We start from the raw sequence: 27,981 nt of genomic DNA, 5'->3' as shown, positions 1-27,981 counted from the left end.
TAAAAAGCAAGAAGGTAAAAATGGAAACTAGCAAACCGTTGAATCTGAAAATCCTGCACCAACCAGTTACTTAATAAATTATAATCCTGCTTGTCTCAGTGGATATCAGTCACCCTTTCTGTGGCAGAGTATTGGGTTATTTTGCATTTGGAGTGTTTATGGCTCCTTAACGTTTTTGAGGAGTTGTTAAATATCTGGGACACTTTTACTCGGGGATATTTTTATGCTAATAATAGATGCTAAAATGTTAATGTATGCTAAAACAACTCCTCATTACATGAGAAAAAGACTATTTGGCTAAACTCATTAGGGATGTGTAAATTAAACAAGAGAAGAAATTATGTGCACAGATTTTTATATACCTTTCTGACATCCCCAACTACAGCTAGCAGAAGCCCCTGGGGACCCTGGCATTGAGTCCCTTTCCTGCAGCCTGAAGGTCATCAGCAAGATCAATCCCTGCCAGGTCTCTGGGCAGCTCCTTCAGGGCTCCCTGGTCTCCTGATTCTACGATGAAGTTCACCATGGGGGTTAAGGTTCTGGCCAGGGTCAGGGTGGAGACTGCAGAAATGGGAAGATTCAGAGGAAGGGGGAGAAGGGAAGAAAGATACTGCAGCAAAGCCAGGAGACAGAGGAAAGGGGAGATGAGAGGGTGCAAAATAAAAAGTAGGGAAGCCATGTGTGTCTGTGTGCTCAGTCGCTAAGTCATGTCCGACTCTTTGCAACCCCACGGACCGCAGCCCACCAGGCTCAGACTCTGTCCATGGGATTCCCCAGGCAAGAATACTGGAGTAGATCGCCATTTCCTTCTCCAAGGAAACCATAAGTCTCATCAAAAAGTCAAGCCATGGCCGCCCAAGTCAGGCCCGTGTTTTTAAAGCTCCACAGAAACCAGTTCTCTGCGGAAGCCTGACTTCCCCTGACACCCCCCGACACACACCCCACCTCGCTAGCCACTGGTATGGAAAAGATGCTTAGGTTGCAAGTCTCCCTGGAATTTCTTTAACTTCACAAAAATAATCTGAGCTTTTTAAAACTGATTAGAGTCCAGAGTTAAATGTGGGCATAACCTTCTGACCATAGGGAGCCCAAGCAAGGAATTCTGGCTGGTCTCCACTGCCCCGTCATAGGACTTGAGCCATACTTGGGACAACCTCCGGAGCCTGCTAGCAATTACGTGCTCTCAGTCACTTTTAAAAAGGCCATATTTCTTTACATTTCTAGGACCTAATGTGGGGTTATGTCAGGTCATGGGACCCTTGGCTGGTGCAAAGTAATTTGATGTCACTGAGAGCAAACAGACTCGTTTGTCACCCAGAGGAATAGACATCCCCGCAGGTCTGAGCTGGGAGCAGAGCAAACCGGGCTAGCTGGGGCTGTGGGATCCAGCCATGGGTCTAGTGCTGACTTAGCCAAGTGGGCTGGGAGGGGGGCTGTCTGAATTGTTCAGGTAGGTGCAGGGGAGTGAAAGGTCAGCTCTGTTCCAAGCACACACATCAGCTGGTAGAGCTTGCATGGGACCCAGATTGTTTCAGGCCCTTGGATCCTAGGTTCATTTTCTACAGGATCCAAAACTCAGTTTTTCATTCCCTCAAGTTAAGGCTGGTTATATCAGCAGCAGTCCTTCCCCCTAAACCTCACTCCACTCATTGCTGCTCTAATGGTCTGTATCAGTTTCAATAAAACCTAAGGGATTGTCTACCTGAGGAATAAGATTCACCCAGCTAAGAGGTATGAAGAGGAGAAGGCAGAAAGAGCCATACCTCTTATACTCCTTTGGGGATGTACTTCAGGGAAGAAGATGCCCTTCAGTGTGTGACAGGGCTGGCTAACACCTTGGTAAAGGGCTTCAAAGCATTTGCCTATGATGGTATCATCCACTGTTTCTAGTTACTTTCAATTATTTTTTGGGGGGGGTAGGGTAACACAAAGCCAAAGAACAGGGTTCCCTAAACCCTCCTGTGAGAATCAGGAAGTGTTTAAGCCCTGGAGTATAGTAAGCTGGGCTTCCCTGATAGCTCAGTTGATAAAAAATCTGCCTACAATGCAGGAGACCCTGGTTCAATCCCTGGGTCAGGAAGATTGGCTGGAGAAGGGATAGGCTACCCACTCCAGTAGTCTTGAGCTTCCCTTGTGGCTCATCTGGTAAAGAATCTGCCTGCAATATGGGAGACCTGGGTTTGATCCCTGGGTTGAGAAGATCCCCTGGAGAAGGAAAAAGGCTACCCACTCCAGTATTCTGGCCTGGAGAATTCCATGGACTGTATAGTCCATGGGGTCACAAAGAGTTGGAGACAACTGAGTTTGGAGAAGGCAACCTGGCAGGCAAAAAGAGGGAGGAGGCCATTTCTGACAGCCCTGGAAGGAGCATAAGACAGGGTCTTCCTATCAAGGGCAACTCAGCATCATCACTGTCCCCTCAGGCCCCACCCCAGAGGGCCTGGAACGTCTATCAGTGGATCCTTGAAGTCCCAGGATTCCCACATAGACATGTGACACATACAGATGCTTTGTCCTTCAGTCTCATTGGAAAGTATCCTGAGGCTGGTCCTCCTCCCTAGTAATTCTTAGATGATGTGTGCCACAATCAGTGGAACAAAAGGGAAAACTTAGATCCACCTAAAGTGGTCAGCCATGAGGGCCCGAGGAGAAGACCTTGCTTTAAACCGGTGAAGCTGCCAACAGAGAGCTGTAACTGGCATCTCTGAGGAGGAGGCCTGCCCAGAATCTGCCTATTTCTGCCCACCTCCACGTTAGGGAGAGGCACCGGTGCAGCTGGGAGAGCTAATATAATAGATGGCATTCGTAGTGGGATTTATTCTCCCAGGGTCCTGAAAGGCACCAGGTCCTCCATAGAAATGAGGCATTCTGGGCAAGAAGAAGAAGATGGAGCAAGGTGCAACGGCTCTACAACCCAGATGCGGTGAGAACACACTGCATCTGGCTGTGCACCTGGGCAGCTGGGCTCCTCAGTTTTGCAGTCTGCCTGGCCACCACCAGTAGGTTGAGGGTGATGAGAGCTCAAAGCAGACAACTGGGTGGGATGGCCTGCAGGGATCTGCCTCCCATGAATTCTGCCGCCCTCTGCGGTTCCCAGAGCCTCTCAGTGCCCTGGAGGAGAACCCACACGTGCACTCCACCACTCTATTGGCTCTGGGTTCAGGATCCCTAGGAAGGGTTGAATGAAAATCAGAGGAACCTGGGTCCAAGTGGCCTCAGTTGGCTGATTAGGACCACAACCTGGAGACTGGAAAGCCAGTGAGAGCTGGACCTGTCCTCTCCGAGGTAGAAATAGTGTCTCGGCACTGAGCGGGATTTTTGCCCTGACTGGAAAACTTTGAGATAGTCCCCTGCTTCGAATGCACGGCCAGGGAGAAAGGGTCTTCTCTTTTCGGCCCTCCCACCCTCAGAATTAAGCAGTAGTCAGAATCGCGGCAGGCAGAGGCCGAGGATGCTCGCGAGACCCCGCTGCAGTTGCGACCTCTTCCCACTAGATGTCTTCCCAGTTAATCGGAATTGAAGGGCCCTGTCTGTTCCCCAGCGCGAGACTCGGTTTCCCCCGCCGCTTTTTGAAGTCTGGAGTTCCGCTGGGAAAGCAAACCTTTCTCTTTCTTTCTTATGGCCCCCCGCCACGCCCCGTGCTCCCAATCCTGGCTGTGGAAATCCATCAGAATTAAACGCTGACTCCCTGCAGGCCCGCGTTGGACCCGCTCATGGCATTGGAATCCTTTTATGACCTTTGATGTGTTTAAATGACACGGCAAGGTTGAGGACACACCTCGGATTAAACTTTAATCGGCTGCCGTCAAGGTCGCCCAGGTGGTAAATGCGTTTCCTCCGAAGTCTTCTGGCAGACACTGTGGGGTCCAAGGTTTGGGGCTGAGGTCCCACTGTGCCTTTCTGCCTCTGCTCAGGCCTGGGTGGGGGCCGGGACGAGAGCCATCCTATTGGGCCCCAAGAAGGACTGAGGAAATAGATCGATGGAGGCAGACACCCAGGGTGGGCTAATGGCGGGAGCACAGTTTTTGTAGCTATTAGACAAAATAGTTAAAAATTCCAAGAGGCACTTCCAATTTCCCCTGCCTCCAGAGAATAGTTGTAGATTAAAAGTCACGGTCAGTGCCTTGACTATTTCCCCCAGCATGGTTCTGGTCACTCAAGGAGTGATTGGGGTTGCTGCTAATGATGGGTGGTGAGCCAAGTTAGGTGATTGTTTTGCAGGTTGCCAAGTCCTTTAGAGGTATGTCAGGATCTAGAATCCAGGCTATAATGACCCTTCCCCCGTGCCAGGCCACACAAGGTTAGCATGAATGTCAGCTGGGTTGAGTCACCAGGGCTGAACATAACTTTCTGAACCAATACATGTGTCATCAAGAATTGTCTTGGACAGTTACTTAGGGAAAAATATTCAAGGCCAGGGCAGCATGCATATTGAGGGCTACCAGTGTGGTTTAAAAAAGGAGGTGTGTGTGTAATAAGAGCTAGAAGGATAGTCAAGCCACCAATAACAGCAGCTTCCTATGGAGTAAACTGGGGGTCAGAGGGTCAGATGGTGAATTCATTTTTTTGCTGTAAATTCTCTTGTATTGTTTGCAATTTGTACCAATTTCATGTGTTAGCCAGTGGGGTAGCACTTGTCAGGAAATAGGGTGCCCTGTTCATCTCACGGCCAAACACGCCTGTAGGAAATTCCCTCCACATATCAACCTAGATTTGTACTCAGAGGAGACATTGAAATAAGACACCCCAAAACTTAGACCTTACCCCTACAGGAATCTACTCAGATTCCTATCCCTTGGGAGGGGTTCTCAGGCCTTTTTCTGCTGGGCTTGCCCTAACCTAGAATTGAGCATGCCAGCCCAGGATATAAAGTGCCAGCTGCACATAGCAACAGGAGAACCCCATGGTCTCAAAACGAACTAAAGTCTTTTCTTCAATTTTCCCCCAAATCTCCATGTGCCTAGGGGTTTGTAGACAAAAAGCCATCCATCTCTGAACGCTTCAGTTCAGGGATTCTCACAGTCCTTAACCATGGTGTAAATAGTAAATATCCTTTCTGTATATATTTGGTTTGTCAGTTTTTGTTGCTGAGGGTCAAGAGGCTCCACATACTTGACCAGGGTGTTGACTTCTTGCGTTAGAGACAATAATGTTATCGCTGACTAAAGTTAGTTTTAAAAGTGCTTCTTCATGGAGCCTTTTGGGGGTTAGTAATTCTCTGTATCTTGATCTGGGTAGTAGTTATACAAGTATATACACATATAAAAATTCAGTGAGCTGGGCGCTTAAGATTTTTATGCTTCGCTATATATGTAAGTTATATGGCAATAAAAAAAATTTTAAGTGCTTCCTCATAACAACCTGTGAAGTAGGTCCCGTGGTTATTATAATCATCTCCATTTTACAGACACAGCAAGTAAGACTCAAGGGAAACTAAAGCGTCCCTGGCCTCAGTGGGAGAAAATAACCACTCCCAGCTTCCTCCTCCCAATCTTGCTGCTTCAATAGGGAGCTCTTTCTTTTCCAGCAGATTTCTCAGGTAACAGGAACCAGTCCCGTCTAAAGACACCTTTCTCAGGATGGTTGTGAGGTGGGGGAGGTGATAACCAGCTCCTTCTCCAAAATGTTTAGCCTCTGAAGAGGAAAAGGATGGGGAGAGCAGTGTCCAGAGGCTGTAAGGCCTAGAGGGCCCCGCTTACATCCCTCAAATGAGGAAGGCGGCCTCCGGCTGGGAACCTATTTTCTCCCTCTATTCCAGTCACCCCTGCCCAGGCACAGAGCCCTGGGAGCCCTCCCTCATTGCAGGACACCTCTCCAGGAGGCTGCACCCTCCTTCCTATACACAGAGCCCCCCTCACCTCAGGCACTTTTTCTCAAAAGCACCAGAAGGGATGGGGTGGGGGCGCTCTGAAATTACGGTGGCTGCAGTTTAGATGGCTGAGGACATAGAAAGCGGTTGTTATTTATTCCAGGCACAGTCGCAAAAGGCTTCCAAAAATATCGAGCAGAGATATTTTATTGTTCAGGCTGTCTGCAGCCTGTAATTATGCGTTCAAGATGTTTAATGTGTGCAAATGCATTAGCCGCTTTCGCTGGTGAAAACCCTAGCTGGGAGCGGGGGAGAGGCAAGTCTGGAGATAATTATGTCGTACAGTCGCAAACATTATTCTGCTCTTACTGTAAACGGCCTCGGCCACCTTTACGAGAAGCCAGGAAAACTTGGAGAGTGCCTCGTAGCGTTTATGCCGGCAAAGTGGTTTCTTTCTTGCGTTCTTTCTTTTTCTCCCGTATTGTTCGAAGTGTCTATTGGGCGGCGTCTGTGCCAAGTTCAGGGGCGCGCCAGAGAGAAGGCGCCGGCCGAGAAGCGCCCCGAGCGGCCCGCGCGGGTGTACGGAGCCCGGAGCCCTTGGAGGCTGGGCCTGGCGCGCGGGCCTAGCAGCCGGAGGGGGCTGGGCTGGTGGCCTGGAGCCCTGGCGGCTGCGGACAGCCCCCAGCTTGGGCAGGAGCGAGCGCTGCAGCTCCTCCTGGCCGTTCGGGTCTCATCCGCACTCTCCGCACCTTCCATTCAGGCCGCGATCCGCGCACCCGCAACACCCCTGCGAGACTGCTCCGTGTGGAAGTGCAACCGCTGGGCAGAGGCCCTGGGCCCGTGATCCCTTGCTAGGGAGCGGTGCGGGTTCGGCTCTCATCGGGCTGACCCGGGGTGAACTGGCTATTTTGGGTCCCGGGTGCTGCGGGGCCAAGAGAACAGCTGGGATAGGGGACCCCCTCCCGGGCCGGCATGTCCGCGCCCCCATCCCCACCCGGCCCGGTGGCGCCAGGGCTCTCCGGGAAATTGGTACAGGCCTTGTGCTGGCACCTCCCACCGCGCGACACGTACTTCTCGGGCCCCATATCCAGTCAGCGGCTCCGCCAGCCGAGTGTGAGTGACCAGCACAGGGACTGCAGTCCAGGACGGGGACCGGCCCCCTGAGGGACCAAGGCGCACGTGTGCAAGCCAACCACAGCCTCGACTCCCCAGCTTTCTATTTCAGCTCAGGCTTTTAGGACAAAAACAAGGCCGCATGTAGAGCAGCAGGAGCGGCTCTGGCCAGAGTGCCAGGGCTTGGGTGCACCTCTGGTGGCGCGATCCTCGGAAACCCCTGAAGCGCGGCCTTTTGCGAGGCGGGCGGGGGCGGCTGCAGGAGGCTCCTCTTTTGCTGGAGGCCGGCAGACGCCCTACGGGAATCACTGGGTCCCGGCTCAGTTAGTGCAACATTCAACCTCGGGCTTGTGTACTCTCATTTCTCCTTCGGAAACCAGATTTTGAAACTCATTTTTGGCCGCTGATTTAAAACAAAACAAAACGAAAACATTGGGCGTTCATTCCATCTTATGGGACACGTTAGAAAATCCGTGTAGGATCCAGCGTGTATTTTCTAAGACCTGGCAGCGCTGTTGCACCCTAGCCCCGCGGCATGGAGAATAGGCGGGTGTGGAAGGATCTAGAAGGATGATGTAATCCCATGAGGGGAAATACACAGAGAAGAAAAACAAAACCCAGGAGACATACATGATTTGCTTTTGCTTCAAATGCATCATCCAAGAGGAATCCCTTTGGGCTGCACTTACTTGAACTCAGGGGTCTGGGTCCTTAGATCTCCCAATATTGGGCAAGGTGTGAGCTTCCCACCTCTCCCTTGAGGGTGCAGGCTCTTGCTAAGGGAGATGGAAGGGAAAAGAAAAGCCTAGTGGGGGTCCTGAGTGGCTGCAACCCCAAAGTAAATTCCATGACTTGGATGCCTCCACATAATAAAGTCGTCAGGACTCCCAGACTTGGGTAGTAATGCAGCAGCTAGAAATCTGGGGACAGCAAGAACCTGGCAGGAGGCACAGACAGAAGCTTTCATAGAAGCTTTCAGACTCTCCTTGTTCTTCCTGTGTCTCCCTTTCTCTCTCCTATCTTTACTCACTCAAGAGGGTCAGACCTCCAGGTACAAGTGACTTTGCTCCCAGACCCTACTTGGATGAGATGGAGAAACTGGGAAGTTTGAGGAGGGGTCTCTCACTGGTGGTTCAGACCTCAGAGACTCCAGAAGCAGTCACAACCTATTCCACCCCCCCCCCAAAAAAAAACCCCTACAAACTTAACCACATTCAGTGTCCCACAAGGTTGTGACCTGGAGAGCCTAAAAATGCCATCTTCTAACCCAGAGGTTCCTGGTTGCCTGAGAAGCTAAGCAGGAATTTTGCAAGCAGAAGGGAACAGGGAGGGGAAAAGCCATGGTTTCTGCTGATTTCCTTAGTCCAAAATCAGTGCTTACAGAAGAAGGAGGGCACATGTCCTGTTCTGCTCTCTCGAATGTAATTTTTCTTTCTCTCACATGAAACTGAGGGCTTCTAAATGCCCTCACAGCAATTTGATATTTGATCCTTCCTATGGGAAATGAATCTGATCATGGCCTTCCTTGCTTTCCTCTTCCTATGTTCTGCAGCCTCCTCAGAAGAGCCCACAGAAACACGGGAAGGCCCAAGGGGAATCTCTTGCTGCTGGAAATGACACTGCATGGGACCCAGAATCCAGAGATGGTGAGTGGTTTCTCTTCAAAGCTGCCTGGGTCCTGGGGTTGGGGGGAGGTTGGGCTGGGCAGCGAGGGGGCCTCCCTTGCCACTGCACCCAGCCAGGAAAAGGGGTGGGCTCTCATGAAAATGGGTGAATATAGGGCCACCTGGAAAAATTAGCTTTCTCAGCTCTCTAGATCACCCAGAGGAGGAATTCTCTGGCTAGGAGTGATTGTTGCCAATTCCAGTTTCCAGATTTGGTTTTCCGGCCCAGGAAAATTGGGGCCTTGTTTAAGTCTTTTCCTAGAAGTTATATACTCGCTTGTTCTTCGGCTGTTTTCTATTAGCCAAATAGAGACTTCGCATGAGATAATCTCGGTTTCTCCCTGTGACCTCTGAAACATATAATTTGGGGGAGATACTGTATTTAAAATGCCAATCCCCATAATGAGCCCAGCTTACCAGTATGAGCTCCCACCCTCCCCTTAATGAACAGAGCTGTCGAGAAATAATTTCACTTTGATCTAGTTTGTGACCTGATTTTTTGGCTTAAAGAAGACTGGGCAGCTAATTGGATTCTTCAGTTGCCTTTAATCTCCACCTCAACACTTGGAACCTGACCAAGCTGAATTAAATCAAGTCTGATAAACAAGAATGGAGCTGGCTCCCAGGTTAACAGCAGCAAGAAAATCCCCCCACCATGGTGGGGTTTAATGATCACAGCGTGGCTGGCACCTCACAAAAAAACATGAGGCTGTAGGCCCCCAGAACCTGCAAGCACGGAAGTCTTCAGAATCCTTTCCCCTTCCCTCCCAACACCCTGGATGTGGTTTAATTAGAGAGAGAAGGCGGGGTAGAGGGAGGTGGGGAAGACAAACTTACAGTTGGTGAGAGAGGCAGGGTTGGGGGGTTCATCTCAAAGGGAGGCAGGACGTTGAGGAGACTTTGTCCCTGGGAGAGGAAGCAGGCTGAGCCTTTGAGGGCTGGACAGTAAAAGATTGCAATTTGAATTTCCAACTGTGCTCCAAGAGTGAGGGGGTGCAGGAGGGAAATAGGAGATGAGGGGCAGGGTTATGCAGCCTGAGGGGCTGGGAATCATGGGTTTTGTTTAATCTTTTCAGATGCCAGGATTTTGTGTTCTGCAGGCAAAGCAGGAGGAAGGAGTATGTTGGGACCTCCGCATTCTTAGAGTGGGGCCCGAGAAAGCCTTCTTTTGGGCTCCTCCCCACCAGCTCCATGCTCCAATTTGCTCTCTGCCTAGGTTGCTGGAGAATTCTGAGGGATTACTTCCTCCAAGGCAGTGGGCTTTTGGTTTACGTCAGGATCTCTCAATCTAGGCACTATTGACATTTTGGCCTGGAATATTTTTTGCTGTGGAGGGTATCTTGTGCACTGCAGAATGTTTAGCATCATCTCTGGCTTCTACCCACTAGATGCCAGTAGACCCTACCCCAGTTGTGACAATCTAAAATGTCTGTAGACTTTGCCAAATGTTCCCTGAGGGCCATAATCATCCCCCTGTGGATAATTACTGATTTAGGCCTAGGTGAAGTGGGCATTTCTGGGGGGGGGGAAGTGGAGTGCTCAGAGCAGGGGCTCCGTTCTTAAAATGCTAACACAGTAGGTTAGGAAGCTACTGTTCCTACAGTAGTAGGAACCTACTGTGTTCCCCTTTTGAGTAGCAAAGAAAATCACACTTTCTTTCTTAAAAAAAAAAATAAAATGGAGCGCTCTGCTTGAAATGATCTTTGTAGGGTTCCAGAGAGCTGGGGAAGCAGGATGGGAGCCAGGCTCTTCTTTTCTGGCCTTCTGGCCAGCTGGGTCATGACCACCTTCTCAGGGCTGCCTTGAACCTCCACTTGGAACACCTTCGTGGAGCCTTTGAGAAGCCTATAGTTTCTAGAGCATATAATCCAAACCATTAGAGGTACTGAACCCAGGACAAATGTCTGCGTGTTTAGATGCTGGAGGAAGGGGATCCAAGCCTCACCTTTTCAGGCAGGCTTGAGTGAAAGAAGAGCTTCCTAGGTGGCGCTAGTGGTAAAGAAACCACCTGCAGTGCAGGAGACTTGGGTTCTGGGTGGGGAAGATCCCTAGAGGAGGAAATGGCAACCCACTCCAGTATTCTTGCCTGGAAAATTCCATGGATAGAGGAGCTTGGCAGGCTACAGTCTATGGGGTTGAAAAGAGTCAGACACAACTGAGTGCCAAGTGAAAGAAAGCTCCTTTCCTTGTCATACCTAGTCTTGAAGTGGGAAATGGCTGAGTTTTGTGCAACCTGTGCTGTTGATGCTATCAGGGAGTAGAGGGCCTATTTCAATGTGGAAGTGGGAGTCGGTCTCTGTGATGCTGGTGGGCAGATGCTTATCCAGTGGCTGCAGCCATTGCTTCCCTCTAGGTCTGAGACCTAGCTGACCTGCCCCAGCAATGTCTTCTGACCTAGATTTTCTAGAAACTGTAAGGTCCAGGAAATTATGAGTTTGGCATTATTTATTGAACATTTGGCATTATTATTCTAATTCTCATGGGAAACAATTTTAAAAATAAGAATTTTTATCACAATTCGGCCTTCTCAACCTGATCCTTCCTTTCTTCTTCCCCCTTCTTCTTTCCCTCCCTCCTTCCTCTCTTTACCTCCCTTTCTTTCCTTCTTTCCTTTCTTGTTTTCCTTTCAGAATGTGACCATGCACATATAACACAAATGAAGGAAAGTAAAGATTGAGAGAGATTAGTTTATTCCCAAGTACAGTTCTATCAAGCTTAAATATCAATAATAAGACCAGGGTTAAACTAGGTGATCCTTGTGCATATTTTTACCACAGGTATCCTGGGTCTCTTTTTCAGAATAGTTTACAAGCATTTAGGGCTAGCTAGAACCTTTAGGAGTCAGGGTCTCCAGCTGTATTAAGCTTTAGGTATGTGACAAAAATCACTGAGTGCTTACAGAGTGCTAATCACTGTACAAATATGAACTCATTAATCTGCCTAACAACTCTAGGAATTATTATTGTCATCATCCTCATATCACAGATGGAGGGACAGAGACACAGCCAGGTTAAGGGGCAATGCCAGGACTGAATTCAAGCACTGGATCTGGGGGCCGTGTTTTCAACCGCTAATCTGCTGTCTCTTGTTACTGTACTGTGTGCAGACAGGGGCCCAGGGGACAGAAGTTGGAGAGGTGGGCATCTCTGTGCTAAGCAGGTAACCACTGCCCTAGAAACTTTACTCTCAGCTTCAAAGCCAGGTTCCCTGTCAATAACACGTCTATTAATAGAAGCTTTTCTGATCATTGAAAGTAAGTTATGGGAAATGTAATGCATATCCCTTGTATTTACTGCTCCAGGAACACAGGAGACATAATGAAGGAGGGAAGGTTCTAATTGTAGAAAAACAATTCTAGGAACAGAAATCAGTGGCAGCCAGAGACGTTCTCCCCAGGTTTCCGGCCCTGCTGGTGGCCCCTCCACCAGGCTCCATAGAGGCAGGAACCCCTCAGAGGAGGAAAGGGGCCTGTTATAGGAGTCATCAACCTGTCACCACGGCTAGGGTGAATATGGCTTCTGAGTTGGGGGGAGGGGGTGGAGGCTTAGTCTTTAGCACCACCAGCTGCAGAGAAAGGGGGGAAGATGCTGTGAGGTGGGGGTTGGGAGGAAGAGACTAGAGGTGGAGCAGGCCTTCTCTACCTACCACCCTGCTCCACAACAGACATTTATTGGGCTGGCAAGTCTCTGTGCTAGGCACCACTTGGCAAGGTGGTACTCATCCCCCAACAGCCTTAATAATCTTTAAGTGTGTGCATGTGTGAGTTTGTGAGAGAAAGGTGGGGTGACACAGCTACATAAATGTTCACACTGAAGGTTGAGATAAGGACCCAGAGACAGCATGCCTAGTGTGCTGAGAGGTATGGGGGAGTGAAGGCTGGGGCAGGCAGCAAGGAGGCTGAGTGCTTGTGCCAGGCCTAGAGAGTGTCTCTGATCCAGGACAGGCAGAAAGAGAGGGTTTTGGGAACAAGCACAAAGGGCAGTTTGGCTCAGGTTGGGGAGGCTAAGGAAGTATTGTCCAGCACCCACTACCTTCGAAATGCCGTAATTTGCAGGGGTATCTCATTTCACTCTCATGCCCAACCCCCATGAACCAGACAGGGTTATTATTCCAATCTTACAGATGAGAAAAGTGAGGCAGAAGGTTCATGACTCGTGCTAGGTCCCAGGGCTAGGTGGCCAAGGCCAGGATCTGTGTGACCCGGGAGACCCTCTCTCAGCCACCCTGAGCCAGGTCCATAGGCTTGTGTAGTTAAGTCGTGGTCAAGGGGAGCTCAAGTGGGAGGTTTTTGTTTGCGGTCTAAGAAAAAGCTGTGCTGTTCTTACATTTCTGTATTTTCCTACTGCTGCCATCACATCCAGTGGACGATATCCAATAGTTCTGGGAAGCTGGGGCTTTTTTCCGAGGCTGGTCAGACGGCGGCACCGTAGTTCGGAGAAGGGGACCAGGGCCCGGAGAGCGCGAAGGCGTGGGCGGACGGACCGCGCGGCCTGCAGGACCGCAGCCCAGGCGAGCGACCGCGGGAACACGGAGCCGGGGAAGCCCCCTCGGACCGGGCCGAGAGCAGCGATGCCTCCTTCCGTTCGCTCTGGTCGCGTCCTCGAAGCTCGCTCGCTGCTGCGGGCTGGAGAGCCGCCTCCGGCCGCCCGGCTTCTTCCGGCCAGCCTCGCTGGGGACTGTGGCGGGACCTCGCCCGCGCGGCGGCGAAATCGAAATGGGGCGGTGATCCACCCTCTTCCGGCTCGGCGTCAGGAACCAAGGCTCCCGGCCCCGCGACTTAACCAACTGTGTGATCGGCCAAGATCCTGGAACGTCTTCCAACCTGTGAAGAAAGGTTAATAACGACGACAGTATCAACAGTATCCTACGAGTCTGCTTACCCCACGTGATGGGATGGAAAGCGATCCTTTATTCAATGAACACAAACGTGATGTCCACCTACTATGTAATAGGCACTATGCTGGGCTCCTTTCATTCTAAACTATTTTTCATTTGTGCCTTTTTGGATGTTATATTGAAATACTACGTACAAAAAAGTGCATAGTATCACAAAGTACCTGTGTAACCTGCAAGAGATCAAGAAACAGATGTAGCACCTTACTATCCTCCCCCCCATCCATTCCCCGTCACTATCCTGACATCTAACACCAACAGTTATTTTCATTTGACGAATAAATGATACTGTTAAAGGACACTGCACACAGGCAGTAAAATGCTATCATAGCCAAATTTAGGTGCTATTGAGCTGGAGTGGCATTTTTCTGAGTACCTGTCTCTCCTGAATCTTTCCAATGGGCTGCCTTGGTTTCTCATCCCCAGAACACCTAGGCACCCTCTTGTGGTCTCTGGGATTCTTCCAAGCAATAAGGGGCTTGGTTTCCATTCTGACGACCCTTTCTTCTGCAGCTAATGAGGGTGGCGTGGGTTTATCTCAGAAACGATAGGACAGATTTGGAGCATGGCTTGTTGTAGAATTTATTAACACAGCAAATATTATTAGTGTATTCATAATAACAACACATTTTTGAAGGTGAATGTCACCAGCCTGAGGCTCATGATAAAATGTCAATTAGGTTTTACTGCCTTAAACAACAACTGGAGATTTCTTTAGAAATCTTTAGACAAGGGTGTTTAAACAAGTGTGGCAGCAGAAATTTCCTATTAAACAGTTTTCTCAAGTACCACTGGGTAGTGGATGAACCAGTATTGAAATTGTCCATCTTCAGTGTTACAGTATGCTGCTATGAGTTCCAGTCTAAATATTTTTAACAGTAGGAGTCACAGGGTCTCTAAGGCCCCCCTCCCCACATGTTCATTTCCTGTTAGACAGGGTGATGGGTAAAGATTTAGTTTCCCTCTCCAGGCTGCCTGAGGTTGCAGTAGGACAGTGCCAGGAGCAACATCTTTAGATATCAGAAATCCTTATCCAGCCAAACTGAGTCCTTTGTGCTACCAGCTATCTCCCAAGGGAGGTAAACATTCTCCGAACAGGGCCACATCAGGGATGGAGATCATGATGGAGAACAAACTCCTTACATATGAGTGGGGATTTACAATTGACAAAGCCCTGGATATTTCTCTCTCTCTTTGGTGGGGCTTATATGAATATTTCCTTGAATTTTGTTTTTGTGATGATAGAAAGGTATGAAATCTCAAAATTGTTAATTTTGAAGGTGACTCTGGCTTTCATTCTGGTGTCAAATAGATTTAGGTTTAAGTCCCCACCCTTCTGCCTACTTGATTTGTGACCTTAGGTTAGCCAGCTCACAATTGTAAAATTGTTTCATCAACTCAGAAATGAGTATGATGTTACCCAGATAACCCATAAGGCTGTTGTGAATTTTAAGTTTTGTGATGCAGATAAAGCAGTTAGCTCAGTGTCTAGAATAATATAGGTGTAATAGTAATTTTAATTATATAATATCAATATTGCTATATAATGTAATTCTTATAGACATGGTAGAAATCATTCTAATTTTATAAGCAATAAAATAGGAAATATTGAGCCACTAACATATGCTACATCATGGATGAATCTTAAAAAAATTATGCTAAGTGAAAGAAGACACAAAAGATTAGTTATTGTATGATTCCATCCATCTAAAATATCCAGAAAAGTAAATTTTTAGTGACAGAAAGTGGATTAATGGGTGCCTCAAGCTGGAGGGAAGTAAAATTACCTGGAGGTCATGAAGGATCCTGGCAGGGCCAGGGGGATGAAAATGTTCGAAAAATGATTTATTGTGATGGTTGCACCACACAGCAGAGTTACTAAAAATCATGGAATCATACACCTGAAATGGGTGAGTTTAATAACATATTAAATATACATCAGAAAAGTTGTCTTAAAAACTCAGAGACTATCACAGAGAGGAAGAACAGAATACAGGTTTCCAACTAGGTGTTCTTTGAAAGTGAAAGTGAAAGTAGCTTAGTCATATCCTACTGTTTATGACCCCATGAACGATACAATCCATGGAATTCTCCAGGCCAGAATACTGGAGTGGATAGCTGTTCCCTTCTCTAGTGGATCTTCCCAAACCAGGAATCAAACCGGGTCTCCTACATTGCAGGCAGATTTGGTATTTGCCTCCCATTGGGTAGGAGAGAGAAGGAAAACAACAGGGGAGAAGCTATTGTTAGAATCTCCATTAAATCAGGGATGGAGCTAATCAAGACAATTAAGAGAATGTGGAGATGGCAGTGTCTTAAGGAGGGGAGAATGGAGGAAGCATAAGCTTTCCTAGGGGATATAAGAATAGGCAACAGTTGTGGGTAACTTTTATTAAACTCAGTATTCTAGCAGGCATTATATTCTAAAGCTATATTCTCAGTATTCTAAAGAGCTTAGTGTTCTAAAATCTTTATACACACACACACATATAACCTTGTTTAAGCTGCATAGCATTGTAAAATGGGTAATGTTATTATGTCCATTTTTGAGGTGATGAACTTGAAACCCAGAGAAGTTAAATAACTTGACCAAAGTCATAAGTTAATATATGGCAGAGTCAGGATTAGAACCGGGGTAGTTTGTTCCAGAACACCTGCCTTTTATACTGATGCTATTAATGCATATGAAAAGGAGGAGAAAGATAACAGGGATCTGAGCAAAAATCTTGACTTATGTGTGTGATTTTGGTATATTCTGAGATTTTTACCTAAGGAAATATGATGTTGTTTTGTGTGTAACTACGAATCACAACAGACATCTTGATAGGGGTGGATGCTCTTGGCTTGTTGATGGGTGCCATTTTTCTATATGAATCTTTTAAAAGGCCAGACAATCCCTGCATTTCTGCATGTTTGAAGTGTGGTCATGCTTATTTCTCATAATATGAATGGAGGTCATGTTTCTGGGACAATGTTCAGGTTGATTTAAACAATCCCAGAGTCACATCCACCTCTCCCAGCTCTTTCACAGCATCCCTCCTTCAGCCAAGAGTGCCCTGCCTGCTCCAAATCTTGGCCCTGGAAATCCTATTCAACTTTCTAAGATTATTTCCTCTAGAAATTATGAAGCCTTTATGGATTAAAAAAAATTTTTTTTAACCCCTTATTTTAAAGATCTACTTTCATGGTTTACTGTATTGAGAGAGAATATGTGCTACTAGAAGACAAAATTACACAGAACTTGAGAAGTAAGGAGGATTAAAAACTTCATTGCTTTCAAGGGCCAAAAAATACTATACCTAATATTTTCATTTGACTAGATTAAGTGGAAATAATATTCTCATTTCTTTTACTCTTGCAGTTGAAAGGGGTTAAAAATTATTTGCACATATTAAACAAGCAGTTTATAAGTTATAATGAAAGGAATGCAATTTGCTTGGATACTGTACAGGGAGGAGAAGAGGCTGAAGGGGAAAATAACACTAATGAAACAATCAGTAATGAAAAGACAACAATCTGGTGGTCTGGAGATGAGGAAAGTCTACGATTTTTAAAAATACCTTTGTGTTTTTTTAAGCATGGGAAATGCAAAACTAATGCATGCTTATGTAAAAAGAAATCAAAATTTGAAGAAATATGTAATGTGGAAGGTTAATGCCTCCTCCCATCATACCTCAAAGCTAAACAATGTCTAGATGTATGTGCATATAAAACATATATATGCTTCCTATATAATCATCTATAAGAAACCAATAATCACATCTGAGTGAGTTGCAGAATTTACTTAAAATTTCTTTCTGTACCTTAACAAAGGAGTAATCATACCATGTCATTTTTTAAACAACTTATTATTTTTTCATTTAATGTAAATTTAGACCCATTTGCCTGTGAACTCACACGTTTATATAGAGTTTTTCCATTACCAGTTGAATCAGTTTATATGTAGTTGGATGGTTAGGTTGTTTTCACTTTTTCATTATCACTAAAGTGATGCAATAAATATTTTTGAGTGCACTGCGTAGGAAAATTTTCAGGAGGTGAGACTGTGGAGACAAAAGGAGTAATAACTACATTCACAGCTATCAGAATTACCTCGAAAGAGGTTTTAAATGTTTGTAATTATTTCTATGTTTCACCAGTAGCGTGAGGGTGAGTGTCCTTGTATGCTGTTGTCAAAGTTCCTTTGCACAAACTGAATCAGTAGAAAAATAGGTTTTTGTGTTTGAACTTGACAGAGCTCCGCCTCTATAAAGGGTAGCCTGGAGTAGGTGAGGGGCCTGGAAAGAACATCACGTCTGGGTGCACTGGCGTGTATCCAGAGGAGGGGCCCCTGGAGTGCAGGGTTCCCCACAACTAGAGGGGTGGGACCCGGCCGCTTGGAGCCCAGGCTTTCTGGCAGATGGAGAATCCCTCTTGAAACCGGCAGGAATGCGCTTGCCCAGCCCACTGTTGCTCCAGGGTCGAATTTCCTTCCGACAAATACATGGCGTCGATTTGGGGGTTCCTTGGCCGCTTGGCCCCTTCCCCACCATCCGCAGCCCGCCGGCGCCAGGATGCCGCTTCCCGGGGGTTCTCGGCGGGAGCGAAAGATGACCACCCCGCGCCAACTTGCCCCTAGCCGCGAGTCGCTGAGTGGCGGGCTGCTCGAGCCCAGCACCTGCCCCAGGCATTGTTGGCTCCGAGCCCGCCCGTCTCCGCTGTACAGGACCCTGGAGGCCTGGTGCCCGCAGGCCAGGGGTCATTTCCTGCCCCCTACATCCTCTTTCCAACCGCTACTGGCAGACCACGGGGTTAGAAGCAAACAGGCCCAGGCTGACCCAGATCACTGCAGGTGCACCAGGGAAACAGGCAGAGGTAGGAGCTCAGACCAGACTAGCCAGCTCAGTCTTGGCCAACACAGCCATGTTCTCCACGTGGGGGACCCTCCATCAACTGGGCTACCAGCCAGGTCCCCACCTAATCAGTTTCTTCCTCCAGTCAGTAGAATGCAGAAGTCCCCCCAACTGGACTAGTAGGGAACTTCTGTCCTAGAGTCATCAGCTAGTACAGAATTTTATAACAATTCGAATTAGCTGCCAAAGTGTAAAAACATTTGCAAATGAAATATTTGGCAACACTATTAGCTGATGCTAACCTGGCATCCCAGTCTCTGCCATCCTCAATTTCTTAATATGACCAAGCCAGCTCTCTCATTGCTACTACCAGGCATCAGTGTGACTCCTGCTGGGGTTACAGAATGTTGTGGTTGGGACACTCTAAATACAAATCCCTTCAGCTTCCTCTGATACAGGGTGCTGTGAATTTGTCAAGGTCACCAGTGTGTGGCAGAGTTGGGACTTCGCTCTATTTACTGACAAAGGTCCAGAGGAGTGAAGTGACCTGTCCAAGGTCACCCAGCCAGCCAATGGCAGGGGCAGTACTAGAGTCCATTTCCCTGACCACTGGCCCATTCTCTTGACTGCCCAGAAGCCTCAGTACCACATAGTCATTGGCCAAAGATGCTGCACAGGACCCTGACCTGGGCTCTTGGCTTTTGACCTAGTCATTGGTTAGACTCTATCCTACAGGCGGAGATGGAAACAGTTTCTCTTGCTACCATCTACTATAGAATGGAGACAATCCCTAATGGCTGGCATGTGTCTTATTTCCACTTTTCAGGGGCTAGATTCTTGTCTAAGAAACATCACAGACCCATAGGCAGTTTTTCCTTATCCTAGTGCACAGGTTTGAAAACAGACCTGGCCGGTACTACAGCGATTCTACTTGGAATATGCTAATCTGATCCCACTAGAAATCCACTGTCTAGCCATCAGGGGGATTTTCCCAGACCTTTAAACTTGCCACCTACAGAGTGGATGAAGACAGCAAAAGCAAGAGCCACGTTATATGGCCAGCCCTGTCATGATTCTGCATTCTGTCCCCCATTTTTCACTGGGGAGCCAGGAAGAATTGGCCTCACAGTGGTGAGACTCCTTATCGTAAAACGAACATAGGGAAACACGGTGGGTGAAAAGGAAATTGTTACAGTTAACAACTGATGTGGAAAAGGAGAAAGACTTCTGAAATGGTTTCTTATTTTACTTAAGAGCATTTCCCACCCAAGACTAAAGCACATAAAATAAGCCAGAGACCCTGATGTCCCTCCATCAAGGATATAAAAATTTGAGGCATTTATGTTGTTAGCATATGGAGTGTCTAACAGTAACTGTGTTAGCTCTTCAAACATATCCTCTTACCTCCTTAGCAGAAAGTGAACAGCTTTTTACAAAGCCTACATTTTTTGCACGTGAGAGGCTCAATTTGGATTTGAAATAACTCACTCTATATGAAATTACCACCCCATTTTAATAAGGTCCAAGATGTTTAATAGCTCACTTAAGGTTTCACAGCAAATTGAGAACAGAAATAGAAATAGAAGGATTGGCTGTTTTTCTCAGTTGGTCTCCTGAGAATGGCTTGTTCATTTTCATTCTGTCTCCAGAGAAACTTCTCATTTGCCATCTTCACAATCCCTCTATAATATCTCAGTTATCACTGTGCGGGTAAAATTATTTTTTTTAAGTGGCATACTGTACATGTAAAAATAATTAGGTCTCTGTTATACTCTAGCAATTTTTTCTTTGGTTCAGCTGCTTGCCTGGAAAAAGGTTTAGAGTAGCCTGAAGTTCTCTGAAGATGTTTTATAATTTGTCGGTGGAAAATCTCTCACACACATGCAGACATCCACACCCTTTATCACAACTCTGAAACCTTGGAGGAAGTTTATATTTTCTTATAGGTCTCTCCTTTCTTTCTCTCTCTCTACCTCCCTCCCTCCCTTTTCTTACTCTCTCTTTTTAATTTGGAAAACAGAATTCCTTCATTTCCCATTCTCCTGGTGTGGTGCTCCATGATGTCAGAGATCCAGGCTTCTTCCACCTCGTTGCTCTGCCATGTGTAGGTCTGGGATCTCGGTAGACAAGCTCCAGGCAGGACAGAGAAACAGTAAACATGAATGTGTAAGGGTTTATACGCTTCTGTCTTTTAGGGATAGTGCCTGGAAGCTGCCACATAACATTCTGCTGACATCACTGGGTCAGAATTTACTTCCAGTGATACCCCTACTTGCAAGGGAGGCAGGGCAATGTGGTCTTTAGATGTGAAAGCCATGTGCACCGCTGAATTTCGGAACTCTTTCATGACAAAAGAAGGGGAGAAAGTTAGCAGTCTCTGTCACAGTCACTCTGTAACAGTGTTATCCTCTGTAAGAGGATATGGCACACAGCACATCGATGTGTGCTAAGTCACTTCAGTCCTCTCCGACTCTGCGACCCTGTGAACTGTAGCCCACCAGGCTCCTCTGTCCATGGGATTCTCCAGTCAAGAGTACTGGAGTGGGTTGCCCTTCCCTCCTCCAAGGAATCCTCCAGACCCAGGGGTCAAACCTGTGTCTTTCATGTCTTCCACTTTGGCGGGCAGGTACTTTACCACTACTGCCACCTGGGAAGCCCCAGGGTGCACAGTAGGACCCCAGCAAATATTTTTTAGATTGAGTTTATCTTTTGAGGATTTCTGAGACATTCACCAGGAAGACTAATAACACTGGAACCTTCTGCTGGGCATAGGGACAAAAAGTTGGGAGTGGAAGCTGATGAAGGGGAATCAAATAGTTTTGCTTTCCAAATTGGCTGTACCCTTAAGCCAGCCAGCTGGAGAAAGGAGAAATCTTTGTAATGTACTTCCTCCACCTTCCAACATCCACTGAAAACACTAACCAACATGGCAGCCTCCTTGTATTTCTTATACTATCCACCTCCCACAGATATCAAAGAAAGTCCCATGCCACCAAAACTCTATTTCTTCCCTCAAAATAAGAAGAGAGACTGTCAGGAGTAGTTCTCATTTAGCAATTTATTTTTTAAAATATTTATTTGTATTCATTTATTTGGCTGCACAGGGTCTTAGTTGTGGCATGTGGGATCTACCCCAACCAGGGATCAAACCCAGGGCCCCAGCATTGAGAGATCAGAGTTTTAGCCACTGGACTACTAGGGGAGTCCCTCATTTAGCAATTTATTATATTTGCGGCATTAAGCCAGTGACATTACTGTAAGGCACTGGGTGCAGAACTTCTCAAGGAGACAATGTGAAGGAAGTGAGAGGTCTTGGAAATCCACTCATGTCCTACTCTCATTTCCTCAATCCTGCTACTAAGCCTGCCCCTCCCCTGCCCCAGCCTTCCTCTCACCCATTCTCATAACACTGGTAAAGTGTTGTTGGGTTGCTAAGGACTGAGAGGTGATGGCTTAAAATGAGACTCCTCCCAGAGGGTGTGCTCCTTAATAAGCAGAAGAAAACCTTTATGAGTCCAAAGATTAAGAGCTAAAATGGCAGGCAATAGGGCTCTATCTGGGCTAGTAACCACAGGAAGATGACCAGGCAGCTATTGTTTATCCCCATTTTATAGGGAAGCTCCTGAAGGTTAAGCAACTTGTCCTAGCCCACTAGCGGTGAAGCCAGAACTGAACCCTATGTCTCTCTAGCTCTGATTATAAGTGGCTGCCCACTGGTATATCTGCCCCAGGCGCGGAGCACTTGCTTCACTCATCTTTCTTTCATTGCACAAACTTACAAAACTCCGTTGGGCTTATAGTCAGGGAAGTAACACATCACAGTAGTAACAGCTAAATTGAAACTTACTACAAGCTAGATACTCTTCTAAGTTCTATATATATATATAACTAACTCATTTTGTCTTCTATGATCCCATTTTATATATGAAGAAACCGAGGCTTTAAGAAGTAAAGTAACTTGCCCAACATTACTCAGCTGCCATAGTGAATGTCAGAACTGGAATCAGAACCCAAGCTATCTAACTTGAGTCTGGGCACTCAAGTTTTAGGCTAAATTACCACTATAGTTGAGAGGGCAATAGTGGTTCCCTACTATTATTTATGTATTATCTGCCTATACCTTTAAACTACCATAAATGGGAAATTCCATCATCACACTAGGCATGTCTTGATTTTTCTTCTCCCTATCCAAGTTCCCAGTGAATGGAGTTATAGAAAGGACTCAGGAACCTGGATGCCATCTATGATGTTACTGCAAAGATGGTAACAACCAGACAGTTTCTTTACTTCAGTTATACATTTACCATCTCCATATTTGCCTGAACTCCAACAAGTGCATGAATGCACCTTAGTTTGGCTGTGTAATTTTTTCTGGAAAATGTTAGCCATCATGTGGGGAGAAGGGCATATCATATAGTAGTTCTCTGGGCACCATTCCCCTTTACTTCACATTCACTGCTGGTTTTCACTCACCAAGAGTATAATGTTGAGTAAGGAGAATCAGAAACATAGGGTGAAATACAGGCACTTCCCTGGTAGCTCAGCTGGTAAGGAATCTGTCTGCAATGCGGGAGACCTGGGTTTGATCCCTGGGTTGGGAAGATCCCCTGGAAGAGGGCATAGCAACCCACTCCAGTATTCTTGCCTTGAGAATCCCCATGGACAGAGGAGCCTGGTGGGCTACAGTCCATGGAGTTATAAAGAGTCTGATATGACTGAGTGACTAAGCATACAGCACAGAGACACTGAAGTGAGTATCCACCATAGGCCAGACACTGTGCTAGGCCCTTTCCACTTGGCATCTCATTAAATCTTCAGGACAGCTCCACGAGGCAGACCTCATGTCATCCCTTAGATCTAATGTTCTGCAGCGTTGGTCTGCACAGGGTCATTGGAATAAGTGCCAGAACTGAGGTTCAAGCTCAGATTCATCTGGCTCCAAGTGCATGCTCTTACCTTGAAACCAAGTGTCTTTGCAGCACCAGAAGTCTTGGCTGGGTGAGTTTGAGAGCACTCCTCCACTACTGATTCTATCTTCCCAAAGGTCTCTGGGATCTGTCTCTCTTCCTCCTGGACTCAAAATTCAGGCCTCACTACACTCCTTCTTGTTCCTCTCCTGCTGGATCAGACCTCAAAATCTACATCCATAGATAGTCAGAGTGAATTTATAGCAACTGGAAATAAAATTTGGTATTTGCAAACCTGGGTTTCCTCCCTGGCTCTCCTTTTGCTATCTGTGCCACCTCAGGTCAGTTGCTTAACCTCTTTATGCCTCAGTTTCCTCTTCTGTAAAATGGATAGACTTACATGTTCCTCTGAGATTTGTTGTGAGGCTTGGATGAGAGCATGCATCATGTCCTTAGCTTAGAGCCCAAGCACACAGGCTTTTGTTCTTTGCATTGTATTGGGAAAAGATTAGGATTGTGATGAAAGGAAGATTCTAATACAAGGAAAACTGGTCAGTTTTTGGAGGTAGTCTGGCTTTTCAGTTGTGGATGGGCCATAGTCAGGATTAAAGGTATAGTCTGAATGTTGGCACTTAGGAAAGCGTAAGCCCCTGCCTCAGGCCTAAGACCAGGGCAGAGTCACATCCTGGGTATGGGTTTCTTTGGCCCTTTCCATGCCTATTTTTAAAACTGACCTTTCTTTCCTCTTCTAATTCTTTCCAAGAACAGTAAGGCTGACTCCAGAATAATTAGGAAAACATTCCAAAGTTGACATAATGCCAATAATGGAAGTTATGAAAGAACTTTAAATCCATTATAACAAAAACATGCACTAACAGCACATTATATTTTGAATACTTATAAATTGTCAGTAGTACTTTACAATTGTCTGGCTTTCTTTTGAGTGTCTGTCTGTATTGCCAGGCTTTAAGGATGAGCAGGGACTAAGAATAATTCATTCATTCTGTAGAATTTTCTGCAAAATTGATATGCTTGTCTATGAAGTGCCTGAGACTTCACATGCTTATTGAGGCTCTGTAACCTTGGTCAAGTCCTCTGAACTCTCTGGATCTTTCCTTCTTCAAATGGAAACTGAAAAGAACAACTCTGGCCTCTTTTATGTCATTAGAGAGCTGGGGCGGAGCAAACAAAATGCTGGACAGAGAAGTCTTTCAAAGCAACCTAAAGGAATAGATAAGTGTCAAGGACTAATATGATGATACACATGTGTGTCTAAAATGAGAATGAAAGAAAAAAGTAAGAAGCAAAACCAAAAATGTCAAAAGGAGCAACCGTATTCCTTGCTTTGCCATTCATTAACTGAGTGATTTGAGGGGAGGCACTTAACTTCCATGGGTCTCAGTTTCCTCATCTGTAAGATAGGAATTATAGTAATAGCTGTTCTTCCTATTATACAAAATTACTGTCACATGGGACTGTGGGTGTAAAAATGTTACCTAAATAAGAAAAGGCCAACCACTTGTTACTTATTATTTATATTAGAAGTAGTAATGCCTGGTGAAGTTGCAGTATTCTTCACAGGCATCCAACTAGTTTAGTCTTCTTTGGAAATGAAATCAATCTGTTTAGATCCTAGGGCATGATGTGTTGGCTTCCATAGGCAGGGGTTGGATCCCACGAGTAGGAGACTGGCCTCTAGCATCACACTGTTGGATTTAGATCTCACCTCTGTGACTAACAGGATGTGTGATTTTGAGTAAGCATTTAACCCTTCTTAACCCCAAGAGAAACTTGATTTCTCTATCTTACCTCATGGAGTTATGAGGACTAAACAATATAATACATGTAAAGCATTTACAGTAGTACCCAGTAAACAAAGATATTTATGGCTATCTTTATTCTTGGTGGCACTCTGGCCTCATGATGCCTAATTTATAATATAGCTGTATATTTAATTTATCAAATAACATCCCAGAGTATATCTGATACTAGAGGGAATGATGCTGAATCTGAAACTCCAGTACTTTGGCCACCTCATGTGAAGAATTGACTCACTGGAAAAGACTCTGATGCTGGGAGGGACTGGGGGCAGGAGGAGAAGGGGACGACAGAGGATGAGATGGCTGGATGGCATCACTGACTCGATGGACGTGAGTCTGAGTGAACTCTGGGAGTTGGTGATGGACAGGGAGGCCTGGCGTGCTGCGATTCATGGGGTCGCAAAGAGTTGGACATGACTGAGCGACTGAACTTGACTGAACTGAGAAAAATCTGAATGAACAAGTGTTTGTATCTATAGTTAGATGGCTAGGCCTTTTGATTCCTACTAAAGCTGCTTGCTTTTAACCAGCTACCACAGCTGCCTAAATCACCATCCTGAGAAATCTGGAAAGAAAAATACTTGTATACATCAAGACAGGAGGTGCTGGCAAACCCCGCTGAGTCCCTCTCCATAGTCCTTGGGGGACCCATAGAAAACCTATTGCTATGCCTCACACCTTTTCTTGTCCCCAGTTACTCCTGTGACCTTCCTTTGCATTCTATCTGTTCTCTAGCAGGATAGGGGATACCCATGGAAGATCTACTCTTCCCCACTCTAAAGCCAGCAAACCAATCACATTGCAAGGCCTCTGATTCCTTTCTGTGAAGGAAACGTCTGGGTAGGGCAAGATTTCCACTCTGCTCCAGCTGTTGTACTTCCAGGGTAGTTTCTAATACACCAGTGAGTAAGGAATGTCCTTATGCAATAGATGAATGAGATGAGTGAGGAGCTAAATTAAGTAATGATATCGTTAGGTAGTAAGTTAGTGCACAAAGAGACACATGGAGGTGATAACGTGTAAAGAACGTTATGTTACCTTACGTTAGGGTGAATAAACATGGGTAAGTGAGGCATAAAGCTCTGCACCAGAGGTTGAAAAACAAGTCAACTTAAGCTGTTCCAGGCAGAGTGAAGAATCATGGGAACTTAGAAACCAGGGCAATGGAATCCATAGGGCAGCAGTTCTTAAATTGGTGTGCACCAAAATCACTTGGAGGGCTTGTCAAAATGCAGATTGCTGCCCACCCACCCCCACCAGAGTTTCTGGTTCAGTAAGTCTGGAGTGGGACGGAGAATTTACATTTCTAACTAGTTCCTAGGTGATGCAGGGAGCTCTAAGGGAATCTGAAAAGACTTGCTGCCAGGAGAGTTACCACTCAGAACTAAGTGAGGTTCAAAGAACCCCTTGAGGTCTGCGGAGACAGGGATGTCCAAGGGGACCCCCTGGGCTTTCTGTACCTGTGCTTCCTGCACCACAACAAATTGGGTGGATTCTTGTTTTGGGGCTGTGATTTGCTCATACTGGCTGACCAGGGGAATCGATAAGACACCCTCACCTATGTGACCCTCCTTTAGGCAAGCTTCGACTGGTTGAGGGGAAATGTTCTCTGCCGGCTCTCAAAGGAGTGGGGAGGGTAGCATCTCAGAGTTGTTTGCTCTTTCCAGCCTCTCACAGGTAATAACCGGTCCCTAGAAGATAAGACTAAGGGGCCGCGTCCTGCCACCCATTCCTCCTGGGGTCCAGTTCGGAAGGTGGGCGCTTACCGCGAGGGGAGACCTACCGAGCGAAGGTGGGCTACAGGGATGGGATTTGGGCTGCCGCCCCCCGCAGAGACGCGGGATCGGAGCCAGCGGAGATGCTGAAACGAGTCGCGACTTCCTCCTCTGGCGGTCGGCAGTGGGGGGCGCACCAAGACAGCAGTTCAGGAGCTGCGCTTTGTCACCGCGGCGGCCAGGGGAGGGAGCGGAAGAGGGAGCAGAATAAGGGTCAAGGGGACAGGACGGGGCGGTTGACCGGCTCTCCGGCCGGACAGGGACGTTCAAAGGGCTGCGGGCCACACTTCGCACGGCCCTGCGGGGGAAAGGAAAGGACTGAGATTCCAGGCCTGGGCCCAGACTGCGCGGGAACTCCTATTCTGGGCCTTTGACACCTTGTTCTCCGCGGCGACATTCCTCCTGCTCTTCCTCCACTACAACAAACCCTTGATAGCCTGTACCCCACCTACGAAACTCAGCGCTGCGGGGAAGTGGGCACCCTCACTGGGTCGCTAAAAGGTTTCTGAGCCGGGAACGCACAGTACCTCCACGTCGCGGCGCCCTCCGGCCCTTCGGGTTCTTAGCCAACCTTTTCACTATGCGCCGCTCCTCTGAGACTTACGGTAACAGCTGAAGCTGGCTCAAGCTCCTTACTCACCCTCTGCAGTGGCGGAAGCAGCATCCATCCATCCAGCCTGAGGAGGGTGGCCGCTGCCGGGGCTTTCAGTCTTACCCGAGGCACTGCAGTGATTTATCTGCGGTGTCAGGGGACGTAGTCCTCGGCCCCGGGGGCTCAGTGTTAACCTCACAAACAGAATCTGACGTTTGAAGGCTGGACGACTTGGGTTAAAATCCCAGCTCCGGCCACTTCCCAGCTGAGTAATCCTGGGCTAGTTACTCAACCTCTCTGAGCTTCCGTTTTCCCTCTGCACATCCCGTACCCCATCGGGACTCCCTAAAGCTCAGTTGGAGGAAGGGGCTAGCCCGGGTCGGGAGGGACTCTATAAAACTCAGTCCCCGTAACTTCTCACACAAAGGTTTTTCCATTTCGGAGGGAGCGGCTTAGCTGACCGAACTGGTTGGACTTCCTCGCGTGCCGGCGGTTCCCCACCCCTCACCCGGGAGACCGGCTCCTCTGTTCGCATTACGGCGCCACCGCGTCTCCTGGCCTGGAGAAGCCGAGAAG

This window comes from Oryx dammah, unplaced genomic scaffold (genome assembly GCF_014754425.2).
Source record: "Oryx dammah isolate SB20612 unplaced genomic scaffold, SCBI_Odam_1.1 HiC_scaffold_18, whole genome shotgun sequence".
NCBI classification, from domain to species: domain Eukaryota; kingdom Metazoa; phylum Chordata; class Mammalia; order Artiodactyla; family Bovidae; genus Oryx; species Oryx dammah.
This window is presented reverse-complemented; position numbering follows the sequence as displayed.